This window comes from Lucilia sericata, unplaced genomic scaffold (genome assembly GCF_015586225.1).
Source record: "Lucilia sericata isolate MDLA Ls3-8-SP2 unplaced genomic scaffold, ASM1558622v1 Contig005271F_arrow, whole genome shotgun sequence".
In the NCBI taxonomy this organism is placed as follows: Eukaryota; Metazoa; Arthropoda; class Insecta; order Diptera; family Calliphoridae; genus Lucilia; species Lucilia sericata.
The window spans coordinates 1-21,310 of record NW_023997492.1 but is presented as its reverse complement, the minus strand read 5'-3'; the positions used below and the strand labels follow the sequence as shown (position 1 = coordinate 21,310).

At 29.5% G+C, this 21,310-nt stretch overlaps 1 pseudogene; it reads right to left on the bottom strand.

The window, feature by feature from the left end:
- Positions 1-6,355: 6,355 nt before the first annotated feature.
- Positions 6,356-21,307, bottom strand: LOC119615464 (annotated as a pseudogene).
- Between the last annotated feature and the right edge of the window lie 3 nt (positions 21,308-21,310).

The window sequence follows — 21,310 nt, the reverse complement described above, 5'->3', positions numbered from 1 at the left end:
GTTCTGTTCTAGTTCTGTTCTAGTTCTGTTCTAGTTCTGTTCTAGTTCTGTTCTAGTTCTGTTCTAGTTCTGTTCTAGTTCTGTTCTAGTTCTGTTCTAGTTCTGTTCTAGTTCTGTTCTAGTTCCGTTCTAGTTCTGTTCTAGTTCTGTTCTAGTTCTGTTCTAGTTCTAGTTCTGTTCTAGTTCTGTTCTAGTTCTGTTCTAGTTCTGTTCTAGTTCTGTTCTAGTTCTGTTCTAGTTCTGTTCTAGTTCTGTTCTAGTTCTGTTCTAGTTCTGTTCTAGTTCTGTTCTAGTTCTAGTTCTAGTTCTGTTCTAGTTCTAGTTCTGTTCTAGTTCTGTTCTAGTTCTAGTTCTGTTCTAGTTCTAGTTCTGTTCTAGTTCTGTTCTAGTTCTGTTCTAGTTCTGTTCTAGTTCTGTTCTAGTTCTGTTCTAGTTCTGTTCTAGTTCTGTTCTAGTTCTGTTCTAGTTCTGTTCTAGTTCTGTTCTAGTTCTGTTCTAGTTCTAGTTCTGTTCTAGTTCTAGTTCTGTTCTAGTTCTGTTCTAGTTCTGTTCTAGTTCTGTTCTAGTTCAGTTCTAGTTTTGTTCTAGGTCTGTTCTAGTTCTGTTCTAGTTCTGTGCTAGTTCTGTTCTAGTTCAGTTCAAGTTCTGTTCTAGTTCTGTTCTAGTTCTGTTCTAGTTCTGTTCTAGTTCTGTTCTAGTTCTGTTCTAGTTCTGTTCTAGTTCTGTTCTAGTTCTGTTCTAGTTCTGTTCTAGTTCTGTTCTAGTTCTGTTCTAGTTCTGTTCTAGTTCTGTTCTAGTTCTGTTCTAGTTCTGTTCTAGTTCTAGTTCTGTTCTAGTTCTAGTTCTGTTCTAGTTCAGTTCTAGTTCAGTTCTAGTTCAGTTCTAGTTCAGTTCTAGTTCAGTTCTAGTTCAGTTCTAGTTCAGTTCTAGTTCTAGTTCAGTTCTAGTTCAGTTCTAGTTCAGTTCTAGTTCTGTTCTAGTTCTGTTCTAGTTCTTTCTAGTTCAGTTCTAGTTTAGTTCTAGTTCAGTTCTAGTTCAGTTCTAGTTCAGTTCTAGTTCAGTTCTAGTTCAGTTCTAGTTCAGTTCTAGTTCAGTTCTAGTTCAGTTCTAGTTCTGTTCTAGTTCAGTTCTAGTTCTGTTCTAGTTCAGTTCTAGTTTAGTTCTAGTTCAGTTCTAGTTCTGTTCTTCTAGTTCTGTTCTAGTTCTGTTCTAGTTGAATTCTAGTTAATTTCTTGTTTATCTCTTTTAGTTATTTATCATTTCTGCCCCTGTACCTATAAGTGATATAAATTTAAAAAAAATGTCGCTCATACGCACAGATTTTTTGGAGTTTTTGTCATGAAACTTTAAATAGTATTAAAAGGGACCAAATCTTGTTAGCGATCCAAATCGATACTATAGCAAAAATTTAAATATAAAATTAATTTAAAAAAAGAATAAAGTAAAAAATGTAAACACATTAAAAAGTACTATTGAAGAAAGTACCTTTACGACACCATAAAAACTCAACATTTTGCCATTGTGTTAATGTACCATTAGATCTTATTAGATAATGTTATTTTCCTGTTTTTATTAACAATTCTAATAGAAAGAACGAATAAAACATATCAATGTCGGGCGAAATAATGTTCCTAGATTAACAACAAATTGTTGCGCAGACCTGCAACTTTACTTACCAAAACTTAAGTTAAATTAACAAAAACATTTTTTTTATTTATTTAAAATTTTCTCTTTATTTTCATTTTTGATAATAAATTTTTTAAAAAATATATATGTATGTATGTAATTAATAAATTTTAGCCAATGTTTAACATTGATCGAGGAGGAAGCACAATTATAAAAAAATTGAAATTAAAAAAAATATAATAACATATATAATAATTATAAAAAAGAAGATCTATGAAAGAAATTTAAATAATTATATACAACTCAATAACAAATTTTAATAAAAAAAAAAAACAAACAAAAAGTGTTAAAAAATTATTACACATTAAAAGCAAAAATTTTAATTTTAAACTTTCTTCTAATTAAAAAAATAATAGAATTTTAGATGATTGTTTCTAACATTAACATTACAACAGTTTAAAATAAAAATTATTTAAAAAATATGTATATTTTTTGCTTTTAAAGTTATTGGCTATTTAGTTTAATGTTTTTGTTTTTATAATAATTTTGAAAATTTTTAAAAAAAGTTTAAGAAGTGTTCAGATTAGATTAATTTTAAATTTGTGATTTCAATTATTGTTTATGTAAATTTAAATTATTTTTTAAACAGCAAGTGAAAATATTTAAAAAACTTTTAAGCAATTCAAAATTGCTTGAGTTTTAAAACGATACGGTGAAAAAAATAAGGGTCGGATTTCTTTGGTCGTTTAGGCAACAATTTTCCAAGAAACAAATCAACTGGTTTCAGAACTTTTAAAACTTTTAAAGACTTTCAAATTAGTAATATTTTGTTTGAAAATATTCCCCATTTTATATACTTGATCTCAATATGCAAATAAGGTAATAATATTTGGCAGTGGCAAAATTTTTGGTGGGATGCTGCTTTTTTTGAGATTGTATATAAAACTCGGGATAACTTTAAATTCCAAATTCTGTGCACAATTGGTTAAGATATGAGTAAACACAATATTTTAACCATATTTTCGGTTATATCTCGAATATATATTTATTTCCTTAGACGTAATGTATACCAAATGAAAGGTCTTTCCGATATCTGACTTTTCATATACATTTTGCCAAAGTATATCTTTCCGATATCTTACTTTTCATAAACATTTTGCCAAGTATATCTAAATATAGATCATAGCATCAGAATTAGATTCAAAATTTTAAAACAATCATGGGTTTTCTCAGAATTTTGATTATAACTTTGTTATTTATGAACCGATTTTGCTGATTTTAAATAGCAAACTACTCGACAACATGTCTGATAGAATTATATAAGATTTGGAAACCGAAGATATCTACAGCCTTCAGAAAATTTATTTCAATATGTACACAGACAGACGGACGGACGGACATGCAGATGGTCATCGCTAAGTCGACTTCGCTTCTATAAGGATTCAGAATATATATACTTTATAGAATCGCAGGATTAAATTATAAACGGAATAACAAACTTATATTTATATTGTTGGCACGAAGGAAGGCTATAGAAATAAAGAAAATGGGAACTTATTATCTCGAGAATTTTGAAAACAATTGAAAAATTTCAGAAATTTTCGTTTCATATTTTACTCGATATTAAATCAAATTCCCAGGAAAAATTATATAAGTTCCATAACAAATTATAGAATGCATGATAGTATAGCCTGTATTCGTTCCAGTTTGGCGCTGAGACCAATGATTTTTATTTGAAATTAACACCTTAAGAACTGGTTCTAAAAAGACGGAGACGACACTTCTTCCATGAAAGGGTTTTGGAACTAGTTCTTTATGACTTTTGTTTGAATTTGTTGCCCTTAGCTACTACTTTTAGGGAAGCTTTAGAAAACTTATACAACTTCTTTAGTGCTGTTCTATAACTAGTTCTTTTTCTCGCGATTTTGTTTCATATTGTTAAGGTTAATAGTTCCAATGAATGTATGTATATCTAGTGAAAAAAGAACTGATTCTTGAGAACTTTTAGATGTACTTTAGAAATACAATAATTTTACAGAGTTGTAGTTCTAGTAATGGCGTTCTCACTAATTCCATGGATGCTAGTGATGAATCTAAACTGGTTCTGCTTGCACTCGTTCGAAAACTAGTTCTAATATTACTAGTGGCAAACATTTGCTTCCTTGAAAACTCTTTAGAATCTCAAACAATCTTCCAGAGATCTAGTTTTAGAAGTAATGGCGTAAGCAGTAGTTACACGAATGCTATTAAAGAATCTAAAGAATCTGTTTGCACTCATTCTAGAACTAGTTGTTTTAGAACAAATGCCGATATGAACTAGTCCACGAATGCTATTAAAGAATCTGAAGTAGTTAAATAAATTCTAATATAAACAAGTGTAGTTGTAATGTGTGACTAGTGCCTAAGGGCTGGTTACTTGAAAACTCCTTAGAAGTACTTTAGAATCACAACAATTATCCAGAGAACGAGTTCTAGTCCCATGGATGCTATTAAAGAATCCGAAGTGGTGCACTTGTTCAAGAACAACTTTTTTTAGAACAAATTCTTATATGAGCTAGAACACCACCAGTGATTAATTAGTGCTAAAGAGCTGATTTCTTGAGAACTCCTTAGAAGTACTTTAGAATCACAACAGTCTTTCAGAGAACGAGTTCTAGAAGTCATGGTGATATAACTATGTTGTTCTATGAAAGCTATTCAAGAATCTGAAGTATGTAGTTCTGTTTGCACTCATTTTAGAACTAGTTGTTTTAAAACAAATGCCAATATGAACTAGTGTTTATTAGCGTAATCACTAGTTCCACGAATGCTATTAAAGAATCTGAAGTGGTTCTGTTTGCACACGCACTAGAACTCGTTTTGTAGAATAAATTCTAATATAAACAAGTGTAGTACTAATGTATAACTAGTGCAAAAGGGCTTGTTACTTAAAAACTCCTTAAAAGTACTTTAGAATCACAACAATTCCCAAAGAACGAGTTCTAGAAGTAATGGTGATATCATCAAAAATCTGAAGTAATTCTGTTTGCACTCATTCTAGAATTAGTCACGATATAAAAGAGAATTTGATCAAGAATGTTCCTGAATCGAAAATATTTGCTCTAAAATCGTTTGATATAAAACTTTTTGTAAATTAGAGTTTTCCATTTTCTTTATAAAATATTTTTCTACAGAAAATTTTGTTTATAATTTTTTTTCTTTTGAAAATTGCCTGCAAAAAGGTTTTCTTTATACAGATATTCTGTTCAACAGTGTGCATAATAATTATGTCCATAAGAAATTTCTGTTTCACAGGTGTTTTCTATAAACAATAGAAGTTTTTCAATAGAAAACATTATGTATAAGAGTTTTTTCCTATAGTAAAGTTTTTCTATACCATTTTGTATAAATCTTTTCTATTGAAAATTCGTCTATATAACAGTTCAACTGTAGAAAAATGTTCTATATAATTTGAAATATTTCCATATAGAAACAGTTTTATATAGAAAAATTTGTGTATAACAGCTTTTTCTATAGTAAATTCTTTATAAACCATGTGTATAACACTTTTTATTTAAAGAATTTCAATTTTATGTAGAACAGTTTTTCCTATAGTAAATTTTGTATACCACTTTGTATAACAGAGAAATTATAGAAGTTTATAGAAATGATTGTGTATAACACTTTTTTTATAGAAAATTTTTGTGTATAACAGTTTTACTAAAGAAAATGTTTATGTATAACAGTTTTCTCTATAATCATTTTTGTAAAACACTTTGTATTACAATTTTTCTATGAAAATTATTGTGTATAACACTTTTTCTATAAAACATATATCTGTATAACAGTTAGAATATAGAACATTTATGTATAACAGTTTTTTTATGGTAAAATTTTGTTATCAATTTACATAACAGCTCTTCTTTACAAATTATTGTGTATAACACTATTTCTATATTAAAAATTGCTGTATAACAGTTTCATATGAACATTTTTAAAACACATTTTCTGCGTAACAGTTATTTCTATAAAAATTGGTATAAAAGTATTTTCTATCGAACATTATTTGAAAGTATTAAAAGTTGCAAGTTAAATTCATTATGATTTAGAATCGTTTACAGAATAAGAAGCTCTCTTGATTCGAAATTATTACAAATATAGTTTTTTGCAAAGTTTTTTTTATATTATCACTAACTATTTAATCTATTTCTAAAAATTTTAATATTTTCTTTAAATATTAAATATGCTTTAGCAAAAAATATTTATTTTTTAATAAAAACTATCTATGTTTTGTTTTTGTATTTTTTTTTTTATAAAAAGTTTTGATAAAAGGAGCTTTCACTAAAACTGTTTTGGTTTCTTCCTCATTTTCTTTTGTTTCTTTCTGTACTTTAACATTTGGTATTTGTTGTTATTCTTTTTCTTAATTTCTTGATAATTTAGTTCTTTTTTTTAACATTTAAAATTTCATAAAATTTTTTGATAACATTTTATAACAAAATTTTCATTACTTTTTTTTTCATTTTAATTTATATATAGTATATGTATGTATGCATTATGTATAAAGAATATATAGTATGTAAATATAAATGTTTATTACATATAATTTTTTAGTATATATATATATTTTTTTAAATTTTATATTTATAAAAAAAATTATATTATTATTTAGTTTTCCTTTAAATATTAGTTAACAATATTGTTAAAATATTATTTATTATTTTTTATAAATTGGTTGTATCTTATAAAGTTTTTTTTTTTATTTCTTGTTTTTAAAAGTTTTACAAAAAAATTATTTGAAATTTATTTTTCTTCTTTTTTTGTATTTAATGAGATCATGTCCTATAACGCATAATTTCGCGTAAAGCATATAATAATTCAGCTTGATTTCGAGCTTCATTACCATTAAATTGACGTGTACCTGTTACAAAAAAATACAAATCATATGTTAGTTTTATTATTAAAATTATTGGAAGTGTTTAAAACTTCCTACCTTTTCACTGTCCTGCAGTTCAACCAATATGTTGTCATAATCTTTAGTGGTAATTCTTTCCGGAAAACAACAGGCAGTTTTTATGAACATCTTTAAAGAGCGATCCAATAACTAGAAAATAAACGGATGTAAAGAAGAGAATTATATTTTTACTTATACATTCATATATATATGTATCGTACTAACTAACTAACTAACTACTACTAACTAACTAACTAACTAACTAACCTAACTAACTAACTAACTACTAACTAACTAACTAACTAACTAACTAACTAACTAACTAACTAACTAACTAACTAACTAACTACTAACTAACTAACTAACTAACTAACTAACTAACTAACTAACTAACTAACTAACTAACTAACTAACTACCTAACTAACTAACTAACTAACTAACTAACTACTAACTAACTAACTACTAACTAACTAACTAACTACTAACTAACTAACTAACTAACTAACTAACTAACTAACTAACTAACTAACTAACTAACTAACTAACTAACTAACTAACTACTAACTAACTAACTAACTAACTAACTAACTAACTACTAACTAACTAACTAACTAACTAACTAACTACTAACTAACTACTAACTAACTAACTAACTAACTAACTAACTAACTAACTAACTACTAACTACTAACTAACTAACTAACTAACTAACTAACTAACTAACTAACTAACTAACTAACTAACTAACTAACTAACTAACTACTAACTAACTAACTAACTAACTAACTAACTACTAACTAACTAACTACTACTAACTAACTAACTAACTAACTACTAAACTAACTAACTAACTAACTAACTAACTAACTAACTAACTAACTAACTACTAACTAACTAACTAACTAACTAACTAACTAACTAACTAACTAACTAACTAACTAACTAACTAACTAACTAACTAACTAACTAACTAACTAACTAACTAACTAACTAACTAACTAACTAACTAACTACTAACTAACTAACTAACTAACTAACTAACTAACTACTAACTAACTAACTAACTACTAACTAACTAACTAACTAACTAACTAACTAACTAACTAACTAACTAACTAACTAACTAACTAACTAACTAACTAACTAACTAACTAACTAACTAACTACTAACTAACTAACTAACTAACTAACTACTAACTAACTAACTAACTAACTAACTAACTAACTAACTAACTAACTAACTAACTAACTAACTAACAGTTTTTTTCTATAAACAGTATTCTCCATCGATCAAATTCCGTATAATAGTTTATTTCTATATGTAACTTTCAGTATAACAGTTTTGTTAATAAATATTTCTTTACAACAGTTACATTACTTTTTATGTATAACCAGTTTTTTCTACATTACTTTCTATGACCATAGAACATATAATGTATAACAGTTATTTCTACATGCCTTTCTATACAACAGTTTTTTCTAAAGATATCTTTCTTTTTTATGAATAATATCTCATCGAGTAATTCCGAATAAAATCTGAATAACGATTTTTTATATTTTATGTATAACAGATTTGTTCAATAAAACATTTCTATATAACAGTTTTACTATAGAAAATTATCTGTATAAAAGTTTTTTTTTATAGATAATATTTTGTATAATTGTTTTTTCTATTTTGTGTATAAAATTTTTTAATAAAAACTTTCTGCATAATTGTTTTTTTGATTTTGTCAAAAATATTATTTTTTTCTAAATTCTGTATAACAGATTAGAAAAAAACTTAATAACGGTTTTTTTGTATAACACTTTTCTTTGTTAAAAGCTTTAAGCATAACAATATAAAAAGTTTTCTGTATAAAAGTTGTCATCTATAAAAATACATTCTGTATAACAGTTTTTTATAGAAAGTTCTCAGTTTATCTTTAGCAAATTTTGTTTATGACAGTTTTCTATTCATACATTTTCATTAGAAACGTTATTTCTATTGAAAAAGTTTGTCTATAACACTTGCACCTGATCATCCTCTATCTTCTCTTCGCTCCCACTCACCTGATTAACTTCACCATAATCGTAATCATCATGACGTATACCATAAATACATTGAATATAATTCCAAATGGCACGACGAAACTTAGATGTATCAACATTTTTAACACCAGCCATCGTGAAATATGTCAAATTATAAGCACAACGGAATTTCTGATCCAATAAAGTGCCAACATCTTCATATAAACTAAATCACAAAACAAACGTAAACAATTTTCCGATTAATCCTCTAATTCACTTCAACCCTGAAAAAATGAAACTTACCCATTAACTAAAGAATAACCATGATCATCCCACGAATAGTCTTGTATACGAAATGTATTTGGTATATTTTCAGCACCACGTCGAGCGAAGTCTTGATACGTAAAATTGGGATCTTCTATATAGTGAGAAATAACTGGTGGTATTTCCGCGGGTGCAACAGTGGATGCGGCAGGCAATTCAGCTGTTTGCATTTCAACATTTTTAAAACGATTACTAAGTTCGGCTTCACTGCATTCGTCTTGTTTTTGGGAAAGAACTTTCATGCGTTCCATTAAAGCTTCAACGGTAACACTGGGTTGAGCTGGAAATAGGGAACAAAAAAATAATTCAATTCGTTATTGATAAGAAGTAATTGAATTGCCTCAGTACTTCGTCTACAAGTTTTAAGTTAATTTATTGTTTTTCTTATTTTATTCTGAATATTTCTGCCAATCTGACTATAGTACTTAAGAAACATAATCACATTCTTTCTATTTTAAGAATTTACCATTTAATTTATTTACACCATTGACAGCATTTGCTGCTGCTGCATCACCTGTAAGAGGCATGCCAACAGCACCACCTCCACTACTGTGCGATACAGTAGCTGCAGCGGCAGCTACTGCAGCATTATTATTGCAATACACTTGATGATTATGATGATCCGTTGAATTATTGTTGTTGTTATTGTTTAATGTTATTTCACTTAATACAGTCTTTTGTGGTTGTTGTTGTTGCTGTTGCAGTGGCTGCTGTGCTGATAAAGTTTTCCACAGCCACAAATGGCTGCTGTTGTTGCATTGCTGCTGGTGCCAGTGGGTGTTTGTGGGGCTGTTAATGTTGCGGGTGGTGTTTCAATTTGGACTAGATAAACCATCAAGTTTTTGTGTCAAACCGCAGGAGAACACAAATGATGATAAGAATGAAAATGCGATAAAAGTACCATGGCATGTACAACTTCCGATAGAGACCAACTGTTTTTGCCTCTCGTAGACCTCTAAATAAAAAGATAAAAATAGTTTTTAATGAAATGAATTTAATGAATTGGCTTTTTGGCGATAATGAATTAAAAATCCTAAATTTAAAAATATTTACCAGAGAAATTTTTATGTATAATCTTTTTATATAGGAAAATTTTTGTTACCAGACTATAGACTAGACAAGTCTATAATCTATAGTCTAGTCTGTAATCTAGTCTATAGTTTAGTCTAGAGTCTAGTCTAGAGTCGAGTCTATAGTCTAGTCTATAGTCTAGTCTATAGTCTAGTCTATAGTCTAGTCTATAGTCTAGTCTATAGTCTAGTCTATAGTCCTAGTCTATAGTATAGTCTATAGTCTATAGTCTCATAGTCTAGTCTATAGTCTAGTCTTAGTCCCCTAGTCTAGTCTATCTATAGTCTAGTCTATAGTCCTAGTCTATAGCTAGTCATAGTCTAGTCTATAGTCTAGTCTATAGTCTAGTCTATAGTCTAGTCTATAGTCTAGTCTATAGTCTAGTCTATAGTCTAGTCTATAGTCTAGTCTATAGTCTAGTCTATAGTCTAGTCTATAGTCTAGTCTATAGTCTAGTCTATAGTCTAGTCTATAGTCTAGTCTATAGTCTAGTCTATAGTCTAGTCTATAGTCTAGTCTATAGTCTAGTCTATAGTCTAGTCTATAGTCTAGTCTATAGTCTAGTCTATAGTCTAGTCTATAGTCTAGTCTATAGTCTAGTCTATAGTCTAGTCTATAGTCTAGTCTATAGTCTAGTCTATAGTCTAGTCTATAGTCTAGTCTATAGTCTAGTCTATAGTCAGTCTATAGTCTAGTCTATAGTCTAGTCTATAGTCTAGTCTATAGTCTAGTCTATAGTCTAGTCTATAGTCTAGTCTATAGTCTAGTCTATAGTCTAGTCTATAGTCTAGTCTATAGTCTAGTCTATAGTCTAGTCTATAGTCTAGTCTATAGTCTAGTCTATAGTCTAGTCTATAGTCTAGTCTATAGTCTAGTCTATAGTCTAGTCTATAGTCTAGTCTATAGTCTAGTCTATAGTCTAGTCTATAGTCTAGTCTATAGTCTAGTCTAAAGTCTAGTCTATAGTCTAGTCTATAGTCTAGTCTATAGTCTAGTCTATAGTCTAGTCTATAGTCTAGTCTATAGTCTAGTCTATAGTCTATCTATAGTCTATTCTATAGTCTAGTCTATAGTCTAGTCTATAGTCTAGTCTATAGTCTAGTCTATAGTCTAGTCTATAGTCTAGTCTATAGTCTAGTCTATGTAGTCGTCTATAGTCTAGTCTAGTATAGTCTAGTCTGTCTAGTCTAGTCTATAGTCTAGTCTATAGTAGTCTATAGTCTAGTCTATAGTCTAGTCTATAGTCTAGTCTATAGTCTAGTCTATAGTCTAGTATAGTCTAGTCTATAGTCAGTCTATAGTCTAGTCTATAGTCTAGTCTATAGTCAGTCTATAGTCTAGTCTATAGTCTAGTCTATAGTCTAGTCTATAGTCTAGTCTATAGTCTAGTCTATAGTCTAGTCTATAGTCTAGTCTATAGTCTAGTCTATAGTCTAGTCTATAGTCTAGTCTATAGTCTAGTCTATAGTCTAGTCTATAGTCTAGTCTATAGTCTAGTCTATAGTCTAGTCTATAGTCTAGTCTTAGTCTAGTATAGTCTAGTCTATAGTCTAGTCTATAGTCTAGTCTATAGTCTAGTCTATAGTCTAGTCTATAGTCTAGTCTATAGTCTAGTCTATAGTCTAGTCTATAGTCTAGTCTATAGTCTAGTCTATAGTCTAGTCTATAGTCTAGTCTATAGTCTAGTCTATAGTCTAGTCTATAGTCTAGTCTATAGTCTAGTCTATAGTCTCGTCTATAGTCTAGTCTATAGTCTAGTCTAGTCTATAGTCTAGTCTAGTCTATAGTCTAGTCTAGTCTATAGTCTAGTCTAGTCTATAGTCTAGTCTATAGTCTAGTCTATAGTCTAGTCTATAGTCTAGTCTATAGTCTAGTCTATAGTCTAGTCTATAGTCTAGTCTATAGTCTAGTCTATAGTCTAGTCTATAGTCTAGTCTATAGTCTAGTCTATAGTCTAGTCTATAGTCTAGTCTATAGTCTAGTCTATAGTCTAGTCTATAGTCTAGTCTATAGTCTAGTCTATAGTCTAGTCTATAGTCTAGTCTATAGTCTAGTCTAGTCTAGTCTAGTCTAGTCTTAGTCTAGTCTTAGTCCTAGTCTTAGTCTTAGTCTATAGTCTATAGTCTAGTCTATAGTCTAGTCTAGTCTTAGTCTATAGTCTATTCTATAGTCTAGTCTATAGTTTAGTCTATAGTCCAGTCTATAGTCTAGTCTATAGTCTAGTTTATAGTCTAGTCTATAGTCTAGTCTATAGTCTAGTCTATAGTCTAGTCTATAGTCTAGTCTATAGTCTAGTCTATAGTCTAGTCTATAGTCTAGTCTATAGTCTAGTCTATAGTCTAGTCTATAGTCTAGTCTATAGTCTAGTCTATAGTCTAGTCTATAGTCTAGTCTATAGTCTAGTCTATAGTCTAGTCTATAGTCTAGTCTATAGTCTAGTCTATAGTCTAGTCTATAGTCTAGTCTATAGTCTAGTCTATAGTCTAGTCTAGTATAGTCTAGTCTATAGTCTAGTCTATAGTCTAGTCTATAGTCTAGTCTATAGTCTAGTCTATAGTCCTAGTAGTCTATAGTCTAGTCTATAGTCTAGTCTATAGTCTAGTCTATAGTCTAGTCTATAGTCAAGTCTATAGTCTAGTCTATAGTCTAGTCTATAGTCTAGTCTATAGTCTAGTCTATAGTCTAGTCTATAGTCTAGTCTATAGTCTAGTCTATAGTCTAGTCTATAGTCTAGTCTATAGTCTAGTCTATAGTCGAGTCTATAGTCTAGTCTATAGTCTAGTCTATAGTCTAGTCTATAGTCTAGTCTATAGTCTAGTCTATAGTCTAGTCTATAGTCTAGTCTATAGTCTAGTCTATAGTCTAGTCTATAGTCTAGTCTATAGTCTAGTCTATAGTCTAGTCTATAGTCTAGTCTATAGTCTAGTCTATAGTCTAGTCTATAGTCTAGTCTATAGTCTAGTCTATAGTCTAGTCTATAGTCTAGTCTATAGTCTAGTCTATAGTCTAGTCTATAGTCTAGTCTATAGTCTAGTCTATAGTCTAGTCTATAGTCTAGTCTATAGTCTAGTCTATAGTCTAGTCTATAGTCTAGTCTATAGTCTAGTCTATAGTCTAGTCTATAGTCTAGTCTATAGTCTAGTCTATAGTCTAGTCTATAGTCTAGTCTATAGTCTAGTCTATAGTCTAGTCTATAGTCTAGTCTATAGTCTAGTCTATAGTCTAGTCTATAGTCTAGTCTATAGTCTAGTCTATAGTCTAGTCTATAGTCTAGTCTATAGTCTAGTCTATATAGTCTATAGTCTAGTCTATAGTCTAGTCTATAGTCTAGTCTATAGTCTAGTCTATAGTCTAGTCTATAGTCTAGTCTATAGTCTAGTCTATAGTCTAGTCTATAGTCTAGTCTATAGTCTAGTCTATAGTCTAGTCTATAGTCTAGTCTATAGTCTAGTCTAGTCTAGTCTATAGTCTAGTCTATAGTCTAGTCTATAGCCTAGTCTATAGTCTAGTCTATAGTCTAGTCTATAGTCTATTCTATAGTCTTATCTATAGTCTAGTCAATATTCTAGTCTTTAGTATAGTTTATAGTCTATATTCTAGTCTAGTAGAGTCACTGCATTATAAACTAATGCAGGAAATTATATAAAAAATTTTCTCAGTAAAATTATTTTATCATTTTACTCACCTCTATATGTTCCTTACGCAACAGCCACGGACGATGGGCTAAAATTTTATTGATTTCATATATGGCACGTAATTTGGGCGGTATAAAATCGAGACCATTTAACCATTCTGGATTACCACCTTGATTTATAAATTCTTTTTCATACATTTTCACCAAATAGGGACATTGATGGCGGGCTGCAGCCTATAAAATAAACAAAAAAAATAAAACGACATAAATTAATCTTCTACTCGTGTTATTATAAATTTGATTATAAATACCAAATACAAAAAACCAACAATTTAATGTTAAAAACCTTGAGAAAATAATTGTAATTGTAATAAATGTTGATCAACATAATGCTCATCATCATTTAGGAATGCAAATGACCTAAAGATGCCATGACTGAAGATGATGAAAAAATATATATAAAAATCGTACAAAACAAGACAACAAATCGTAAACACATAATGATGCCAACTTTTAATTTCTTTGGGTTTTTTTGGTCTTCTGAAATATTTTTTCTTAATTTTTTTTTATTTTTTATTTGTTGCATGTGATAAAAGAAAATAATAGAATCTTTGACTCATTTACGCAATTAAATAATGTGTAAATTACATGATAATTTATGAGCATAGAGGCTCATTATTATACGAGAACGAGAACATTGCTCTGATGATTATGATTCTTTTATTTAGCTGGGTCTTTGGTTGGCTGAATAAAATATCAGAAAAATATTTGTAATGTTTTATAGAAAAGTATACCAAAATTATTTAGTACAGTGATTCATAGAAATAAATATACATTTTAAAAATCTCTTTCAATTAGACCCAAAGTTTTTCAGAAAAAACAAGGTTTGTTTCCAAAAATTATTGTATATCTGACCTCACCGATTAAACGTTCTCAATCATACAATTTTGAACTTACAATTGTGAAGAATTTAATTATGTGTATAACTGTACTGAATTCATATTATACGATAACATTACTTGAGAAAATTGTATTTTTTTACTATTTATTGCTACTTCCCAACAAAAATTCAGTATTTTCCGGGAAATGAAATTTCAGATATGAAATGATCGTCAATGGTATGAAGCTGAGATTTTGACAAAATTTAAATTTATTGTAATTCAATCACAGCGTCAGTTACGACGTAGCATTCTCAAGCCAGTTATGAGTGTTAAAGTAGTTTTCTGAAGTGATCCTTATATAGCGGGTAGGATCAATTATGCCCCAATCCTCACATAATTTGGTGGAGACTAAACACTAGGCTATTGACTAAACTTAAGGCTAAACTATAGACTAACTATAAACTAGACTATAGACTAGACTATGACTAGACTATAGACTAGACTATAGACTAGACTATAGACTAGACTATAGATAGACTTTAGACTAGAATATAGACTAAACTATAGACTATACTATAGACTAGACTATAGACAAGACTATAGATTAGACTATAGACTAGACTATAGACTAGACTATAGACTAGACTATAGACTAGACTATAGACTAGGCTATAGACTTCACTATAGATTAGACTATAGACTAGACTATAGATTAGACTAGACTATAGACTAGATTATAGACTAGACTACAGACTAGACTATAGACTAGACTATAGACTAGACTATATACTAGACTAGACTATGGACTATAGACTAGACTATAGACTCGACTATAGAATAGACTATAGACTAGACTATAGACTTGACTATAGATTTGACTATAGACTTGACTATAGACTAGACTATAGTCCTGTGTTCAGATATTCAACTTCCTAGACATAGAGTTTTCAACCAATTTCCCCGTGGGACTTAAAATCTGGAATAACATCTCTCAAAAGATATTTGGTTCAAATTTTGACGAATGACTGAGCAGGTTTTTTTCCGGAGTTTCAGTGTCATATGCGCCTGCTCTACATACGTCTGAATAGTTGTATCCTTAATCATGTGTGTCCCTCGTCAGAATAACTTTCTCTAATTCCCTATCCTTTAAAGCAATTACATCCGTTCTAGACTATAGACTAGACTATAGACTAGACTATAGACTAGACTATAGACTAGACTATAGACTAGACTATAGACTAGATTATAGACTAGATTATAGACTAGACTATAGACTAGACTTTAGACTAGAATATAGACTAAACTATAGACTATACTATAGACTAGACTATAGACAAGACTATAGATTAGACTATAGACTAGACTATAGACTAGACTATAGACTAGACTATAGACTAGACTATAGACTAGACTATAGACTAGGCTATAGACTTCACTATAGATTAGACTATAGACTAGACTATAGATTAGACTAGACTATAGACTAGATTATAGACTAGACTACAGACTAGACTATAGACTAGACTATAGACTAGACTATATACTAGACTAGACTATGGACTTGACTATAGACTAGACTATAGACTCGACTATAGAATAGACTATAGACTAGACTATAGACTTGACTATAGATTTGACTATAGACTTGACTATAGACTAGACTATAGTCCTGTGTTCAGATATTCAACTTCCTAGACATAGAGTTTTCAACCAATTTCCCCGTGGGACTTAAAATCTGGAATAACATCTCTCAAAAGATATTTGGTTCAAATTTTGACGAATGACTGAGCAGGTTTTTTTCCGGAGTTTCAGTGTCATATGCGCCTGCTCTACATACGTCTGAATAGTTGTATCCTTAATCATGTGTGTCCCTCGTCAGAATAACTTTCTCTAATTCCCTATCCTTTAAAGCAATTACATCCGTTCTTTTATTGTCTATTATCTCTAATTGGCCTGGTATCCCCATATAATGCAGAGCTTATCATTGTGACGGTCCCGGCTTGATCGCCTCCGGCAAATGAGTGATACCCTATACTGGGTGTAGGGTATCATATGGTTTCGGCCCATGACTGACTATACATTCATACTAGTTTTTATTTAGTTTCGAATAGCGTACAGAAGTACCTCTGCTACTCTAGTTAGTAACAAGCCAGAAACGTAAAAGTTATATAGACGGAAAGTTTCTGGATTATAATCACCTAAAGTAGCATTCATTGATAATTTTATGCTTCCAACCCATAGGGTCTAATTTTGTTTTCTTATATCTAAGTTTTAATGAAAATTCAAAAATCAGATTATGAAATTAATTTCCATTATTTTAATGCAAATCCCCCACTGTGTAACATAACCAAAAGTACTAATTCGTATGTAAGTACGGGTCTTAAGTCTTTTGTTTTGTTATTGTTTATGCTGCAGCCAAGAGAGTTGTTTTATGAGAAAAGGTAAACGAATAGGGGTTTTTATACTTTATATGAATGTATTTGTTTATAATTTTAGTTTATTTAACAACATCAAATGTTTCATTAAATTTTGTCCATATAAACTGGATTTTTTTTCATTTCTACTTTGTTATAGTATTTCAATCATTACGCTTATGAGATCATTTCGCCGTTTAAAAAAAACGTAACTCATACAAATACACAAAAACATCATATGGAGTAGTATAAAAGTAGTGGAAAATAAGAAATGTTAAAAACAAATTTAAATAAATTATACAAACCCTTGAGCAGAATTTAAATGCACCAGTAGTGTTGAAAATATTAAGCACTTTAAATATAACATTTTAAACATTTATTGTTGAAATTATTGATGTTATTTTTGGCTGTTGTTAAATATAATTTATTTACGCTCTTGTTAACATTTGGTTTGTTTGTTATAACCACGCAAACTTTTGACAAAATATTTCTTATTTTTTATAAAAAATATTTATGAAATCACTTTTAAAAAATTTTTAACTAATTTTAAAAGAATTTACAGAAATATGAGTAATAATCAACAAAATTTTATGTACAAATGTTGCTATACGCTATTTTTATTAAATGTATATTGAACTTTTTGTGTGGGCCGTTTATTTTATAAATTTTTTGTTGTTATGTACATATTTTTTCACATTTATTTTAGTTTAAATGCTTTAGATCTTTTGTTTTAGTTAACTATATACCGCGTATTTATTACGTTTGTTTTTTCTCTTTTTGCTTTATTTTTTTTATTCTCAATTATGCGCGTTTTTAGGTCGACGTCATTTAACACTTTTAACTTTTCCGTTTTTAGTTGTTCACCGTCGCAGTATCGAATTATAACTAACTTGTCTGTTTAATTTCTAGGTTTACATTTAAGGAGAATGTATTAACTTGGTGTTTATCTTTTAAGTTGGCTAAAGCTTTTTAGAAAAAAGCTTTAATTAAAATTGGGCAGAAAAGAAAGTTTGTTGAATTAGCTTAAATTTGAAAATGAAGAGAATTTGAGAGTTAATCTCACAGTCTTAAGATCAAATGGCATAAATAAGGTTGTTGATTGACTTCAATTTTAAACAATGACAGTTGACAGTTTATCACAGATTCCTAAGAGTTTGTGGTTTGATCGGTGGTATTAACTAACTAACTAATAACTAACTAACTAACTAACTACTAACTACACTAACTAACCTAACTACTAACTAACTAACTAACTAACTAACTACGAACTACTAACTACACTAACTAACTACTAACTAACTAACTAACTAACTAACTACGAACTAACTAACTAACTAACTACTAACTAACTAACTAACTAACTAACTAACTAACTACTAACTAACGAACTAACTAACTAACTAACTAACTAACTAACTACTAACTAACTAACTAACTACTAACTAACTAACTAACTACTAACTAACTAACTAACTAACTAACTAACTAACTAAGCTAACTAACTAACTAACTACATACTAACTAACTAACTAACTAACTAACTAACTAACTAACTAACTAACTAACTAACTAACTAACTAACTAACTAACTACTAACTAACTAACTAACTAACTAACTAACTAACTAACTAACTAACTAACTAACCTAACTAACGAACTAACTAACTAACTAACTACTAACTAACTAACTAACTACTAACTAACTAACTAACTAACGAACTAACTAACTGTCACGCAACAGAAAGTACAAACTGACTGAGCCTTAAATTGGATCTTAAATGGAACTCCTATCGAAGCTTCAGTTCAACTTAAACTGGAAGTAAAATTGACTAAATGTAATTCAATTAATGATTTAATTCGAATTAGAAACAAGAACCGATTGACGTTTAACATGACCTTAAATGAAATATATTGGACTCAAGAAGTGTAAACGCGCAACTCGTTGGTAATATCGTCAGGTTCATTCCTATAAAGGCTGAAAATAAATTAAATAATCTATACACATATAGAGGGACTATGTTAATGTTGCCTTCTTTCAATGGGAAGCATTCTAGGCAGCATATAACCCTCAATAAGGTGGGATGTATAGAGGTGGCTGGCATCAATAACTGTACACTTGGCTCCCTTTCAACGAATTTAATCGCAGCTGCAATGACAAGGAGAAAAGAGAAAACGTTCCTCCACTTTTTATGCGAATGCCCTTCTACAACTGCCAAGAGGAATATATTTCTACATAATACGCGACCTTAGTGAACTATCTGGTTCAGGCTCAACAACCTATTGAAACAACTCACTGCTATAGGTTGGAAATAATACATCATTACGGGGTTCTTACGACTCTACTTGATAGTTAGGCCATAGTAAACTACCACGTTAATCTATTAATTAAACTACTTTTTGGCTTTTTTTATCTATTGACTGTTTTAAACGATTAACCTATGGAGTAGACAAGTCTATTGACTCGCCTATTTTTTAATCTAGGGACTAGTCTAAGTCTAATATAATGGCAAGTCTAGGACTTGTCTATTTTGATAAGTATTTCGACTAGCTTATTGACTAATTTTTGCACTAGTTTTGTTTATTTATGGATTAGTATTTGACTGGTCTATTAACTAGTCAATGGGCTAGGCTATTAACCATCCTATGGACTAGTTGATTGACTATTATTGAAGTGGAAGAGTCTTTGAACTAATCTATCCCAATTATTATTATTTTATTAAAAGCAATCACTTCATATGATATAACAATAAGGAGTCTATGAAAACACTTAAACATTCAAACTTAGTCTGAACAGTTAATAATAATAATTTTATTACAATTTTATTAAAAAATTACATTTACCTGAGTATTATACATTAATATGTAAAATTTTTCTAAAATAAAATAACATTGTACATACTTATAAAATCTTTACAAATTACTTTTAAGGCACAAACAGTAGTTGCAATGTCATGTTTCACTAATAAATTGTAAATAATAAAATGTTGTAAATAATCTAATTTGTTTAACTTTATCATATTTTACATTAACACGTCTACACAAAATTAAACGCAATAAACTTTTTGTTATAAAAATAAATACAAATAAAATTGCTAATAATAAAGTAATCACATCCAATGAATAGTAAACAAACCAATTTAAATCAACAGCATATGAGTGTAAAACCTCTTCACTCACTTTGTGTTCTAATAAATGTTCTACCCACCAGGTGGCTGTGTCAAGAGGTTGTGATTCACGTTGTCGAAACACTTGAGATATTTTCCGAAGCTTTAGTTGAATAACTGTAAAAGACTTAAAGTTATTGTTTGTGTTTAAACAAACTTTTTAATTTCTACTTACTTGGCATGTCGTAGTTGTGTTAGTTGTTCGTTAAGGGTTTTCTCTTTAATGTCATTAAAGTAATAATGCGTCCGATTTTTCTATTTTCCACAGCAAAACCATTAACAAATTGATCACCGTAGATTGGAGTTATAAGCATCGGCTTGCCGCAATACACAGCCTCAGTGGTACTTAAAAGACCACCATGACCCCAGAATAGCGTGACTTTTGGATGACCTTAGTAATAAAATTTAACAGTGTTATTACCAAGAATTTATCAAAGGATAAAAAAACTAAGCTTACAAATTTTCAGAATATAAAAAAATCTCTCTAGAAATACTTACATATCAACGATAGTTGAGGAGCCCATTTTATAAATAAAAATTTATCACTTTTAATAGGAATTTCATCCGACTCCCATTTCCATATAACTTTTATATCGAGTTTTGTTAAAACATTTAAAATTGCCTGCAATTTATCAGCATCCAAAGTTGAACCCTTAATCATAGAACCCCAACTTATAAAAAGAACATCTTCTTTAGAATTTTCTAAAAACAAATCCACTTCCTTGGGTAAAACTTTATTAATTTCCTCTTCTTTAATGTGTATGCCACCGATTTCCACAAATTGTTGTGTAAAAGGTCTAATACCCATCAAGGAATAATGTTGATTTCCAAATATTAAACGGGTATTTTGTTTAGCAATCTGTGCTACGTCTACATCAATATTTAGATAATGTTTAATCAATTTGTTATCGAGGTAATTGGTATAATAACTAGAAGTATTAAGAATACATTTCATCATTAGTTTATTTATAGATTTTGTAATAAATGTACCCACTTACCGATAGAGTATAGATAAGGCTTTTGCTTGTACAAAATTCATTAAACGTTCATGAAAGTTAAGCGGAGTACGAAAACCCACAAATTCTGATTGCACATATGAAGGTGTATCTGGCATTAGTATACGATCATAGTACCAGGGCATTAGCAAACAACTGCTTAAGGCCACCACCGGAGTTTTCATTAAATAAGGCAATGCTAATTGACAATCTGAATTGAAATATTCGGTAATAACTAGATCATAAGGCTGTTGCTTATG